This window comes from Cherax quadricarinatus, chromosome 28, assembly GCF_038502225.1.
Source record: "Cherax quadricarinatus isolate ZL_2023a chromosome 28, ASM3850222v1, whole genome shotgun sequence".
Lineage (NCBI taxonomy): Eukaryota > Metazoa > Arthropoda > Malacostraca > Decapoda > Parastacidae > Cherax > Cherax quadricarinatus.
This window is the reverse complement of record NC_091319.1, coordinates 33,842,737-33,855,743: the sequence shown is the minus strand read 5'-3', so window position 1 is coordinate 33,855,743 and position 13,007 is coordinate 33,842,737. Positions and strand designations below refer to the sequence as shown.

The 13,007-nt window shown below is 41.1% G+C and overlaps 1 protein-coding gene across 9 annotated transcripts in view; it reads left to right on the top strand.

Annotated features, from left to right (window-relative positions):
* The first annotated feature begins 877 nt into the window (after positions 1 to 877).
* The window catches only part of LOC128693180 (uncharacterized), a 116,643-nt gene continuing 104,513 nt past the window's right edge, over positions 878 to 13,007 (top strand). For 6 of the 9 annotated variants that reach the window (XR_011392549.1, XR_011392546.1, XR_011392548.1 and 3 more), the window contains exon 1: positions 878 to 978. The gene's annotated coding sequence lies outside the window, so the exon portion shown is untranslated. Of the gene's footprint in view, positions 979 to 2,625; positions 2,818 to 13,007 lie in introns of all 9 variants that reach the window. The other 3 variants (XM_053782652.2, XM_053782651.2, XM_053782653.2) reach the window with 3 other exon arrangements.

Genomic DNA, 13,007 nt, shown 5'->3' with positions numbered 1-13,007 from the left:
AACCCATCAACCCAACAACTCATGTACAGTCCTAGTATGGTTCAACCCATCAACCCAACAACTCATGTACAGTCCTAGTATGGTTCAACCCATCAACCAAACAACTCATGCACAGTCCTAGTATGGTTCAACCCATCAACCCAACAACTCATGTATAGTCCTAGTATGGTTCAACCCATCAACCAAACAACTCATGCACAGTCCTAGTATGGTTCAACCCATCAACCCAACAACTCATGTACAGTCCTAGTATGGTTCAACCCATCAACCCAACAACTCATGTACAGTCCTAGTATGGTTCAACCCATCAACCCAACAACTCATGTACAGTTCTAGTATGGTTCAACCCATCAACCCAACAACTCATGCACAGTCCTAGTATGGTTCAACCCATCAACCCAACAACTCATGCACAGTCCTAGTATGGTTCAACCCATCAACCCAACAACTCATGTACAGTCCTAGTATGGTTCAACCCATCAACCCAACAACTCATGAACAGTCCTAGTATGATTCAACCCATCAACCCAACAACTCATGAAAAGTCCTAGTATGGTTCAACCCATCAACCCAACAACTCATGTACAGTCCTAGTATGGTTCAACCCATCAACCCAACAACTCATGTACAGTCCTAGTATGGTTCAACCCATCAACCCAACAACTCATGAAAAGTCCTAGTATGGTTCAACCCATCAACCCAACAACTCATGTACAGTCCTAGTATGGTTCAACCCATCAACCCAACAACTCATGTACAGTCCTAGTATGGTTCAACCCATCAACCCAACAACTCATGAAAAGTCCTAGTATGGTTCAACCCATCAACCCAACAACTCATGTACAGTCCTAGTATGGTTCAACCCATCAACCCAACAACTCATGTACAGTCCTAGTATGGTTCAACCCATCAACCCAACAACTCATGTACAGTCCTAGTATGGTTCAACCCATCAACCCAACAAAAACAGCAAGACGTGTGAGTGTCAGGTCTTAATATTATTACTGTTGTTTTAGGAGAGTTACAAACACAGTTGTAGTTGATTTATTACCTCACTGACCAACACTTGTGCTACACACTGGAACTTACATCTGTTAACAATATAATATGGTATTTCATTGTATATTCCCTCCTTTCATGATGGTACCATGATGGCACCATGATGGCACCATGATGGCACCATGATGGCACCATGATGGCCTCTACCACCACCCACTATCACTGCCTTCCTCGGATCAAACCAGATTACCTCCCATTGCCCAGGTGTTGTATGGCTGGGTATCTGCTGCTACAGGAAGGAAAGAAATTATCCCAGTTATGTCGAGTATATCTGGAGAGAGTTTTGGGGATCAACGCCCCCGCGGCCCGGACCATGAGCAGACCTCGTGGTGGATCAGAGTCGGATCAACCAGGCTGTTACTGCTGGCTGCATGTAAACCAACGTACGAACCACAGCCTGGCTGGTCAGGTGCTAACATTAGGTGCTTGTCTGGTGCCTTCTTGAAGACAACCAGGGGTCTTGAAGACAACCAGGGGTCTTGAAGACAACCAGGGGTCTTGAAGACAACCAGGGGTCTTGAAGACAACCAGGGGTCTTGAAGACAACCAGGGGTCTTGAAGACAACCAGGGGTCTTGAAGACAACCAGGGGTCTTGAAGACAGCCAGGGACCTTGAAGACAACCAGGGGTCTTGAAGACAACCAGGGGTCTTGAAGACAACCAGGGGTCTTGAAGACAGCCAGGGGTCTTGAAGACAGCCAGGGGTCTTGAAGACAACCAGGGGCCTTGAAGACAGCCAGGGGTCTTGAAGACAACCAGGGGTCTTGAAGACAACCAGGGGTCTTGAAGACAGCCAGGGGTCTTGAAGACAACCAGGGGTCTTGAAGACAACCAGGGGTCTTGAAGACAGCCAGGGACCTTGAAGACAACCAGGGGTCTTGAAGACAACCAGGGGTCTTGAAGACAACCAGGGGTCTTGAAGACAGCCAGGGGTCTTGAAGACAGCCAGGGGTCTTGAAGACAGCCAGGGGCCTTGAAGACAGCCAGGGGTCTTGAAGACAGCCAGGGATCTTGAAGACAGCCAGGGATCTTGAAGACAACCAGGGGTCTGAAAGACAGCCAGGAGTCTTGAAGACAGCCAGGGGTCTTGAAGACAGCCAGGGGTCTTGAAGACAGCCAGGGGTCTGGAAGACAGCCAGGAGTCTTGAAGACAGCCAGGGGTCTTGAAGACAGCCAGGGGTCTGGAAGACAGCCAGGAGTCTTGAAGACAGCCAGGAGTCTTGAAGACAGCCAGGGGTCTATTGGTAATCCCCCTTATGTATGCTGGGAGGCAGATGAACAGTCTTTGGCCCCTGACACATTGTGTTGTCTCAGTGTACTCGAGGTGCCCTTGCTTGTCATTGGGGGAATGTTACATCTCCTGCCGAGTCCTTTACTTTCAAAGGGAATGATTTTCATTTGTAAGTGTGGTACTAATCCATCTAGGATTTTTCCAAGTGTATATTATCATGTATATTTCATGTCTGCATTCCTCTGAATGTAAATCAAGGGATTTAACCATTCCCAGTAATTTAGGTGCCTTATCGTACTTATATGTGCCTTGAGAGTTCTTTGTATATTCTCCAGGTCTGCAATTTTGAATGCCTTGAAAGGGGCATTTAGTGTACAGCAATATTCCAGCCTAGAGAGAATAAGCGATTTGAAGAGAATCATCATGGGTTTGGCATCCATAGTTTTGAAGGTTCTCATTATCCATCCTATCATTTTCCTAGCAGCTGTGGTGATCTCTGAAAGTGAGATCCTCTGACATTATTACTCGTAAGTCTTTCACGTTAGTCTTATGCTCTATTGTGAATGTCTCGTGACACCACTTATGAAAATGTCAAATATCCCCAACACTAAATAATACTTTGTGAAGTTACACAGAATTATGAGATGTGTCCTGGCTCACGAACAGTGACATTCTCTAACCAAAAACTGTCCAAATAACATGAGCAGAGGAGAACAGCGTTCTCCCAGAGCGGAGAGAGATGTCTCCTCAACCAGGAGCTGTGTGAGAGGAGAGGGAGGGGGAGAGAGAGAGAGAGAGAGAGAGAGAGAGAGCAAGGAAAGAAGGCCCTGCATATACAACATTTATTTATTTATTTATTTAAAAATTTGAGCACACATACAGAGGTACGTAAATACAGGTAAGAGCAGCATGCCAAAGCCACTTATACTATGCATAGCATTACGGGCTGGCTTAAAATTAACTTAAGATTAACTAAGCAATGATGAAATCAGTGATAAAACTTTAATGTAAACAGATTACTATAAAGCACAAGTGAGTATTACAAAGACAGGTCATATGGTTGCATGCATTGTTGTACATTCAGTAGAATGGAGTATTCTGTTAGGTAGTGTATTTAAAAAATAATAAAGTTAGATTGGGTTTTAGGTTTAACATTTATGTGATATAATTGTGAGAAACATTTAAGATATACAATTTATAAGGTTCAGTTATTCAGTATTTATTTGGTTTTGGGTGAGTAAGTGATCTTTGAGAAGAGACTTGAATTTATAAACAGGTAGTGTTTCTTTTATATTTACAGGTAATGAATTCCAGATTTTAGGGCCTTTTATGTGCATTGAGTTTTTGCATAGCGTGAGATGGACACGAGGAACATCAAAGAGTGATCTGTGCCTTGTGTTATGGTCATGTGTTCTGTTGAGGTTGGCAAGGAGATGTTTGAGGGGAGGGTTAATATCAGAGTTAAGTGTTCTATGTATGTAATAGGTGCAGTAATAAGTATGAATGTTTTGTATGGTGAGTAGGTTTAGTGTATTGAATATTGGTGGAGTGTGCTGCCTATAGTGAGAATTTGTTATCATTCTAACTGCAGCCTTTTGTTGGGTAATTAGTGGTCTGAGATGGTTAATTGTTGTTGAGCCCCATGCACAAATTCCATAGGTGAGATAGGGGTAAATAAGAGAGTGATATAGGGCCAGGAGGGCTGACTGTCGAACATAGTACCGTATCTTCGATAGTATGCCTACAGTCTTGGAAATTTTCTTAGAAATTTGTTGTATATGTGTATGAAATTTGAGTCTATTATCAAGGTGGATTCCTAAGAATTTTCCCTCTGTTAGCTTTGTGATAGGTGATCCGTTTATCATTATGTTAAGAGGGACATCTGTAGCTCTGTTACCAAACTGAGTGTAAGTTTGTTAGTCCTCATCCAGGTAGATATTTTCTGTAATTCGGTATTTACAGTATTGGCTAGCGTGACTGGGCTCGGGTGGGAGAAGACGTATGTAGTGTCATCTGCAAATAGTGTGGGTTTGAGTAATTGTGAAGCATTTGGTAGGTCATTTATGTATAGGAGAAAGAGAAGAGGGCCAAGGACACTTCCCTGTGGGACACCAACTGTAATTGGTTGTGCAGAAGAGTTTGCCCCATTTGCATACACATATTGGCTTCTGTTGCTGAGGTATGACTTGAGGTAGTTGAGGGAGTGCCCTCTTATACCATAGTGTGACAATTTTACGTGGAGCAAGTCATGGTTAACTGTATCAAAAGCTTTACGTAAGTCAATGAAGATCCCCAGTGGGACTTCTTTTTTCTCTATTGCAGTGTATATATGTTCTAGCATGTGTATAATAGCATCATTAGTATTTTTATTAGGCCTGAATCCAAATTGGCAGGGGTTGAGTATGTTTTGGGAGATAAGGTAGGAGTAGATTCGTTTATGAATTAATTTTTCGAAGATTTTTGAGAGAGGGTGTAAGTTGGATATTGGCCTATAGTTATTCAACTCTGTTTGGTCTCCTCCTTTGTGGATCGGGGTGACACTTGCTATTTTGAGTACTGTAGGGAAGGTGGAGGATTCAATGGATTTGTTAAAGAGTGTTGCAATGATTGGTGATAGCACTTGTGACACTTTTTTGTATATAAAGGGTGGTAAGGTATTTAAGTCTCCTGCCTTGTTTTTTAGTGTGTTGATAATAAGGGAAACTTCGTATGGGTTAGTCGGAGCTAGGAACAGTGTGTTCGGGTAGTTGCCGGTGAGGTAGTCATTTGGTGGGGTATCTGAGCTTGGGATTTTATTGGCAAGGTTTTGTCCTATAGTGGAGAAGAAGTCATTGAGTCTGTTTGCTGTTTCTGTTGGTGGGAGTTGGGGTTCATCTGATTTTGCTAATTTTATTTCGCTATTTCGTGATATCTTTTTTGTTCCTAGAATTTCTGATAGGGTTTTCCAGGTCTTTTTTATATCACCTCGTAAGTTGGATAATCTGTTCTCATAATACAATTTTTTTGCCCTTCTTATCAGGCTGGTTAGGATTGACGAGTAACGTTTTGTTTGGTCTCTGGTTATGTGACCCATTCTGTACTGTTTTTCATATTGGTGTTTTGTATTTATGGATTTGAGAATGCTGGGTGTTAACCAGGGACTGTTCAGTCTCTTAGCTGTCATCTGTTTAATTTTTTTAGGGCAGTGCTTGTTATAGAGGTATTGGGTCTTTTTTAGAAAATTATTAATACATTCGTCAATATCTGTATAGATTTCTAGCTCAGTGTGCCAGTCAATGTTTGCTACTGCTGTTGTGAAGTTATTAATGGCTGCCTCATTGTGAAGTCTGAAGGTGACTTTAGTAGTGTCTTGGGGTAATTTACCAAGAGTTGTTATGAGAAAAGTAGGGTAGTGGTCTGTGGTATTATCTGTAATTATGCCTGATTTTAAAGGGGATATGGTGTTGGTCCAGATGTGGTCAAGTAGGGAAACACTAGTCTCTGTAACTCTTGTAGGTTTTGTTACTGTTGGTAGCAACATCAGGTGACTCCTGCTGGCTTAACATCGCAGCAACAATAAAACAAGCAGGCAGGTACTTTGCAGCATTGGCAACCAATCAAGAATTTCCTTCAGTGAGCACAGAGAGAAGTGTAGTTGTTACATCCTACCTACATACAGTGGACCCCCGGTATTTGATATTAATCCGTTCCTGAGAGCTCATCGAATACCGATAATATCGAAAACCGAATCAATTTTCCTCATAAGAAATAATGAAAATCAAATTAATCCGTGCAAGACACCCAAAAGTATGAAAAAAAATTTTTACTACATGGAATATTAAGTTTAATGCAATAAAATAATAATAAAATAATTGACACTTACCTTTAATGAAGATCTGGTGATGATTGATGGGATGGGAGGAGGGGAGAGGTGTTAGTGTTTAGAAGGGGAATCCCCTTCCATTAGGACTTGAGGTAGCAAGTCCTTTTCCGGGGTTACTTCCCTTCTTCTTTTAATGCCACTAGGACCAGCTTCAGAGTCACTGGATTTCTGTCGCACAACATATCTGTCCATAGTGGCCTGTACCTCCCGTTCCTTTATGACATCCCTAAAGTGTTTCACAACATTGTTAGTGTAATAGTCACCAGCACGGCTTGCAATAGCTGTGTTAGGGTGATTGTCATCAAAAAAGGTTTGCACTTTAAGCCACATTGCACACATTTCCTTAATCTTTGAAGTAGGCAACTTCTTCAATTTCTCTATCCCCTCCTCTGAAGCAGTTTCCTCAGGTCTGGCCTCTTGCTGTTCAAGATGATCTAGCAGCTCATCAGTGGTTAGTTCTTCACTGTCCTCCTCCACCAACTCTTCCACATCCTCCCCACTAACCTCCAACACCAAGGACTTCCCCAATGCCACAATGGATTCCTCAACTGGCATAGGATTCTCAGGGTTAGCCTCAAATCCTTCAAAATCCCTTTTGTCTACACATTCTGGCCACAGTTTTTTCCAAGCAGAGTTCAAGGTCCTCTTAGTCACTCCCTCCCAAGCCGTACCTATCAGGTTTATACAATTGAGGATATTAAAGTGATTCCTCCAAAACTCTTTTAGAGTCAGTTGAGTTTCTGTAGTCACTATAAAGCACTTTTGAAACATAGCTTTTGTGTACAGTTTCTTGAAGTTGGAAATGACCTGCTGGTCCATGGGCTGCAGGAGAGGAGTGGTATTAGGAGGCAAAAACTTGACCTTAATGAAGCTCATGTCCCCAGAAAGTCGCTCTGACAAGTCTGTAGGATGACCAGGGGCATTGACTAATACCAGGTGGCACTTAAGGTCTAATTTCTTTTCAGTTACGTAATTTTTCACAGTGGGGGCAAATGCTTGGTGTAACCAGTCATAGAAAAAGTCCCTAGTGACCTATGCCTTACTGTTTGCCCTCCACAGCACACACAAATTAGCCTTGAGGACATTGTTTTTCCTGAACACTCTGGGAGTTTCAGAGTGATCCACCAAAAAAGGCTTCACTTTGCATTCACCACTAGCATTGGCACATATCAACAGAGTAAGCCTGTCTTTCATAGGCTTATGTCCTGGGAGTGCCTTTTCCTCCTCAGTAATGTAGGTCCTGCTTGGCATTTTCTTCCAAAACAGGCCTGTTTTGTCGCAATTAAACACTTGTTCAGGTTTCAGTCCTTCACTGTCTATGTAATCCTTGAATTCCTTCACATATTTTTCAGCTGCTTTTTGGTCCGAACTGGCAGCCTCACCATGCCTAATCACACTATGTATGCCACTACGATTCTTAAATCTTTCAAACCAACCTTTGCTGGCCTTAAATTCACTCACATCACCACTATTTGCAGGCAATTTCTTTACCAAATCGTCATGCAACTGCCTAGCCTTTTCACAAATGATCGCTTGAGAGATGCTATCTCCTGCTATCTGTTTTTCATTTATCCACACCAATAACAATCTCTCAGCATTTTCTAACACTTGCGGTCGCTGTTTCGTAATCACAGTTGCACCTTTTGCAAGAACAGCTTCCCTGATTGCCATTTTCCTGGTCACTATAGTAGAGATGGTTGATTGGGGTTAATTATACAACCTAACCAGCTCTGACACATGCACTCCACTTTCGTACTTTGCAATTATCTCTTTCTTCATTTCATAAGTCATTAGCGACTTTTTTCTTGAAGGGTTGGCACTAGAAGCTTTCTTGGGGCCCATGGTGACTTTTTTGCAGAAACAAGTACCAAATACAGTGATAATATGGATAATGTGGAATGTACCGAATGTATCCTTAGATGCGTGCACACTGGCTGGCTTGTAAACACTGGCACACATGGGGCAGTTCAGGCCACACGTGGACACGTCTCGTACGAATCGTATCGAATACCGGGTTTTCAATCGAATAACGAGGAATTTTTTTTGCGATATAATGTATCGAATACCGGAGTTATTGAATACCGATGCCATCGAATATCGGGGTCCACTGTACTTAGGCTGAATATATGACAAGTAATAATATAAAGTAAGATATTTTTGTTTTAGCTGTTAACAAAAACAATAATAATATAATAATATCTTTATTTACTACAAGTACGTACATGTACAAGGTATACAGGCCTATCTGACATCAATGACATACTACTGTATAGAGAGACCCTTGTTATGCAAAGCATTTCAGGCAAATTAGGTCAGTTTTATCCCAGGATGCGACCCACACCAGTCGACTAACATCCAGGTACCCATTTTACTGATGGGTGAATAGAGACAACTGATGTAAGGAAACACGTCCAATCTTTCCTCCCCTTTGCCTGGAATCGAACCCGGACCCTCACTGTGTGAAGTGAGAGCTTTTGCCACCCGGCCGCGGGGGCACTATAATATTAGATGATAGAGAAATATCTACATAAAAATTATGGCGACCTTTTTCCGATGACATTACACTCTTCAACTTCACTACCTATACTCTCACTAGTCCATCTTGTTATCAACACTTGCTTATATCTTACCCTACCTACCTCCACCTTAATTTATAAACATTCACCTCTCTTTTACTTGCTGATGCTTCTCTCCTTGAACCTCATAAGAACATAAGAATGGAGGAACACTGCAGAAGGTCTACTGGCCCATACTAGGCAGGTCCTTGTCAAAACCACCCCTACCCTAACTACTAAAGAATTTACTCCTGTACCCATGATGCCAATCAAACCAAGCCCCTCCCACTCATATATTTGTCCAATCTCTTTTTAAAGCCGCCCAAGGTCCTAGCCTCAATCACCCTAATCAGAAGACCGTTACACACATCCACAACTCTGTTTGAAAACCAGTACTTACCTATGTCCTTTCTAAATCTAAATTTATCTAACTTAAATCCATTATTTCTGGCTCTTACCTGGTTTGACACCCTTAGTACTTTATTAATATCACCTTTGTTTATCCCCATCATCCACTTACACACCTTGATGATATCTCCCCTCATTTTATGTCTCTCCAGAGAGTGGAAATTCAAGGCTCGAAGTCTATCTTCATACGGGAGATTCCTTAAACAGTAAATTATTTTAGTCATTTGTCTCTGTATTATCTCCAGTGAGTCTATATCCATCCTGTAGTAATGGAGACCAAAACTGAGTGGCATAATCTAAATGAGAACTCACTAGTGATGTATAGAACTGTAAAATAACTTTTGGAAAAACGAATGGAATATTACAAAATGTGTCATATGAACGTGTGGGATTGTGCTCACTGGCTGATAAACAATGACACATTGACTGTAAATGGTGTGTTGGGCCGCTCGGATGCGTTCGGGATGAATGGCTATTACCGAGCTAAATGACGATCACCGAGCCAATATTTTGACCAAAAAAACGTTACAATTTCCGAATATTACGAAATCTGACAACTACGAAATCTGGGGGTCCACTGTATGTCTTCCATTTTATCAAATACCAAGAAACAGCCAATAAAACTAACATAGAAAATACCTCAAAGTTACTATTTTAAACCAAACATAAGGTCAGAGTTTTACTCTTCCCATCATGCACCGTGTGGGCATGATTTTTTTATATACATACTATGCACACTCGCCGCATGGACCCATTCTCTCGTATCTAGGCCAAAATTTACTGCTCTCAGTTTATTTGAGTGAGCTGAGCTCAAGATGTAGATATAAGCAAGGGACGTTGGCATGAATAACATTGATCTACGTGACGGACAGTGAAAGGGTTGATAAATATCTCATATAAACTTTTCCTTAAGAAGAAAATAATAGACAGATTTCTGTAATTACTGTGCAAAGGTTTGAATGTACATACAGTATAAGCGAGATAAATTACCTGAGGTGCCTGTACACCACTCAAGATCCAGGTCTTCTCTCCCTGGTCACTGGGAGTATGGGTAGAACCGGTGTATTGCATCAAGGGATTTTTCTTTAACCCGAGATGTTGTGTCACTATCCAGGACCTTAACTGGGGTCTCTTCGCTCTCCATAGGATCATCAACTGCTCCCATATATAAGTTGCACATAGATACGTATACAGTCATTTCTTTAAAAGCTATACTCTGACGAATAAGTTTTTCTTCTGATAATGAATATCTAACTTCTGAGGTGACAGCATCAACAGGCCCTTTGTCCACTTGCTGCTTAATGGCACGGAACAACATGTAGAGTGGCTCTCCAGCATACTCCTTCAAGAACTTGTACCACAGGAATGTGAACCAAGAAGACACCATCTTCTCTGCCACACACTCTTTTCTTCTAAATAGAAGTTTAGGGTGTATCTTTCCTTCAATACATTTTTCTATAAGGTCAGCTAAAAGTGTCTTGAGAATGTCTGAACAATGTTCCATTTTGCCTTGCAGTGCCACCATTATAAGAGCAGCAACATTCACTCTGTCTCTCATAGAGAAATATCTATTGGATTCCAGTGTACAAATGAAAAGTAATAAAAATGTCTTACTCATTATTATTTGACCAAAGAGTTTGAGGCCCTTCTCCTTGCAGACCAGGTCTGGCTGGTCCATCTCTAGCACAGTGGTTTCTTCCAGGTTAGGGAAGAGGATTATCATTGCATATGTACGATACTCCAGGAATGGAATACCGCCATCAGTCATCACTTGTTAAGTCTCATTTCTGTCTGAAGTTCAGCAAATGCTACTTTGCATTCAGTTACAACTCTAAGTTCATGGACATCCATTTGCTCCCATATACTCTTAAAGACTCTTGAGTTCTGATTGCTCTTCTGACAATAAATGATTAGACAGACAACCAAGATGAAAATTAAGATCACTGTGCCCACAGACAACCCGATGATCAATTGTTTAGACAGTGTGCAAATGTCTGTGGTGCCAACACACTTCAAATATCCAATCTCATATCTCAGATTACTGCCAACAATTACTACAACTTGTGGGAAGCCATCCCCATTTAGAGCTTCAGGTTGCTCTTTAGGAGGTCAGCATGTTAGTTGTGACCATGAGAGTGAAGTCACGTTGCAAGTCTCGGAGCCAATGAGAACCTCAACATCTAACTCCTGGGATGCTCGGTCCAGATTCTTACCATTGATTGTAAGATAATCTGACTTACATTGTTATCTCTCATACTCTCATTATAGCTATAACTAAATAATGATCTGATACATCTGTTGCCCCTCTATAAACATGCACATCCTGAAGTCTACCCATCAACCTTTTATTCCCCAATACATTGTCCAACAAGCTGTTGACATATGCCCTATATCGTGTTTTGTACACTTATTTATCCTCTCTTTACAGTAAAACTATATTTCTTTTCTGCAGTATACAAAATGTAGTTTACATAAAATAAAATGCAGTAAAACCTCAGCTTAGGAGTTTAATCCATTCCGTGGCCTTGCTCATAACCCGATTTGCTCATATGCTGAGTCAATTTTCCTCACTTAAATTAATTAAAATGGCATTAATCCATTTCAGCGGAATTCCAGGCATGACAAAATACTTCAATATTTTGCTAATATCAACTCTACGGCTTATTTATATATCACAATATTAATAACATAGAAACATGATATATACACTAGACCTTAGTGCAATTACAAGAGCGAGTCTGGTGCCACTTGTAATTCGTTTTTTTTATAGTATTAGTTTATACCTAGTTGTACTTTAGCTCATTCTAGCACAACACATAGATAATATCAATTTCATTATGTTTATTAGTGACTATACTCTATATGACCAAAGTGCTTTAACGGTATACTTATCCAAACCTCCCACCACTACAGAAATCAGTATTAGAACTCGCCACATAATACAGGATATAAACAACCACTATTTAAACCTAAAAGATGAATGATCACGTTGACCCTGATCTAAACCTCCATAATCTAACACACAATCAAAACTTATTGGAAAATAATTGCCTTTATAACACAGCATCACAAGCCAGCACTATCCTGAACACTGCTCAAAGTCTATCAGTTCTTAACTACAACATCGGGTCCTTAAGGGGGCCTAGTATATTGGTCCATATGTGGTCTATTATGGTTGCACTTGTCTCAGTCAGCCTGGTTGGTTTAGTTATTGTTGATATGAGAAGTGTGTTGTTCATATTGTTGATGAAATCAGTTAGTCTGATCATCTGGTAGGCCAAGGTTGATATTGAAGTCTCCAGCTAAGGGAAGGTGGTGCTTGTTCATTTGTCTGTTTGTTATTAGTGACTTTAGATTCTCACTGAAGTTTGGGATGTTTGTGTGGGGTATCCGGTATATGACACCGATTGTTATAGGTGTCTTGATATTTTTTAGAGTAAAATTGGCAAAAATGTATTCCCCATATTCATCACTAAAGCAATTAGTGCTAATACAAGATAGTTGGTTAGAGTAATAGATTGCAGTACCACCCCCAACTTGGTATGGTCTGCAGTTGTGGATTGCTGTGTATCCTGGTAGTGGGTAGATATCAATTGTGTCCTGCTTAAGCCAGGTCTCAGTAAGAATAATGGAGGAGAAGGGTGTCTTTAGTGACTCAAGGAGTGCCAGGAGGTCATCATAGTGTTTGCTTAAATCAGGGATAATCACAGACAGCACTACTGACCACTACCCAACATTCCTCTTAACAAACATTAGTAAGCCACCACTCGAATACAACAAAGTTTCATTTAGACTCCATGACGAGGCCTCAATAAGGAAGTTCACAGCAGACCTAGAGACTGTTGACTGGCCTGCAGAATTCTCCAATGCCAATGGTATTGACGATTGGACA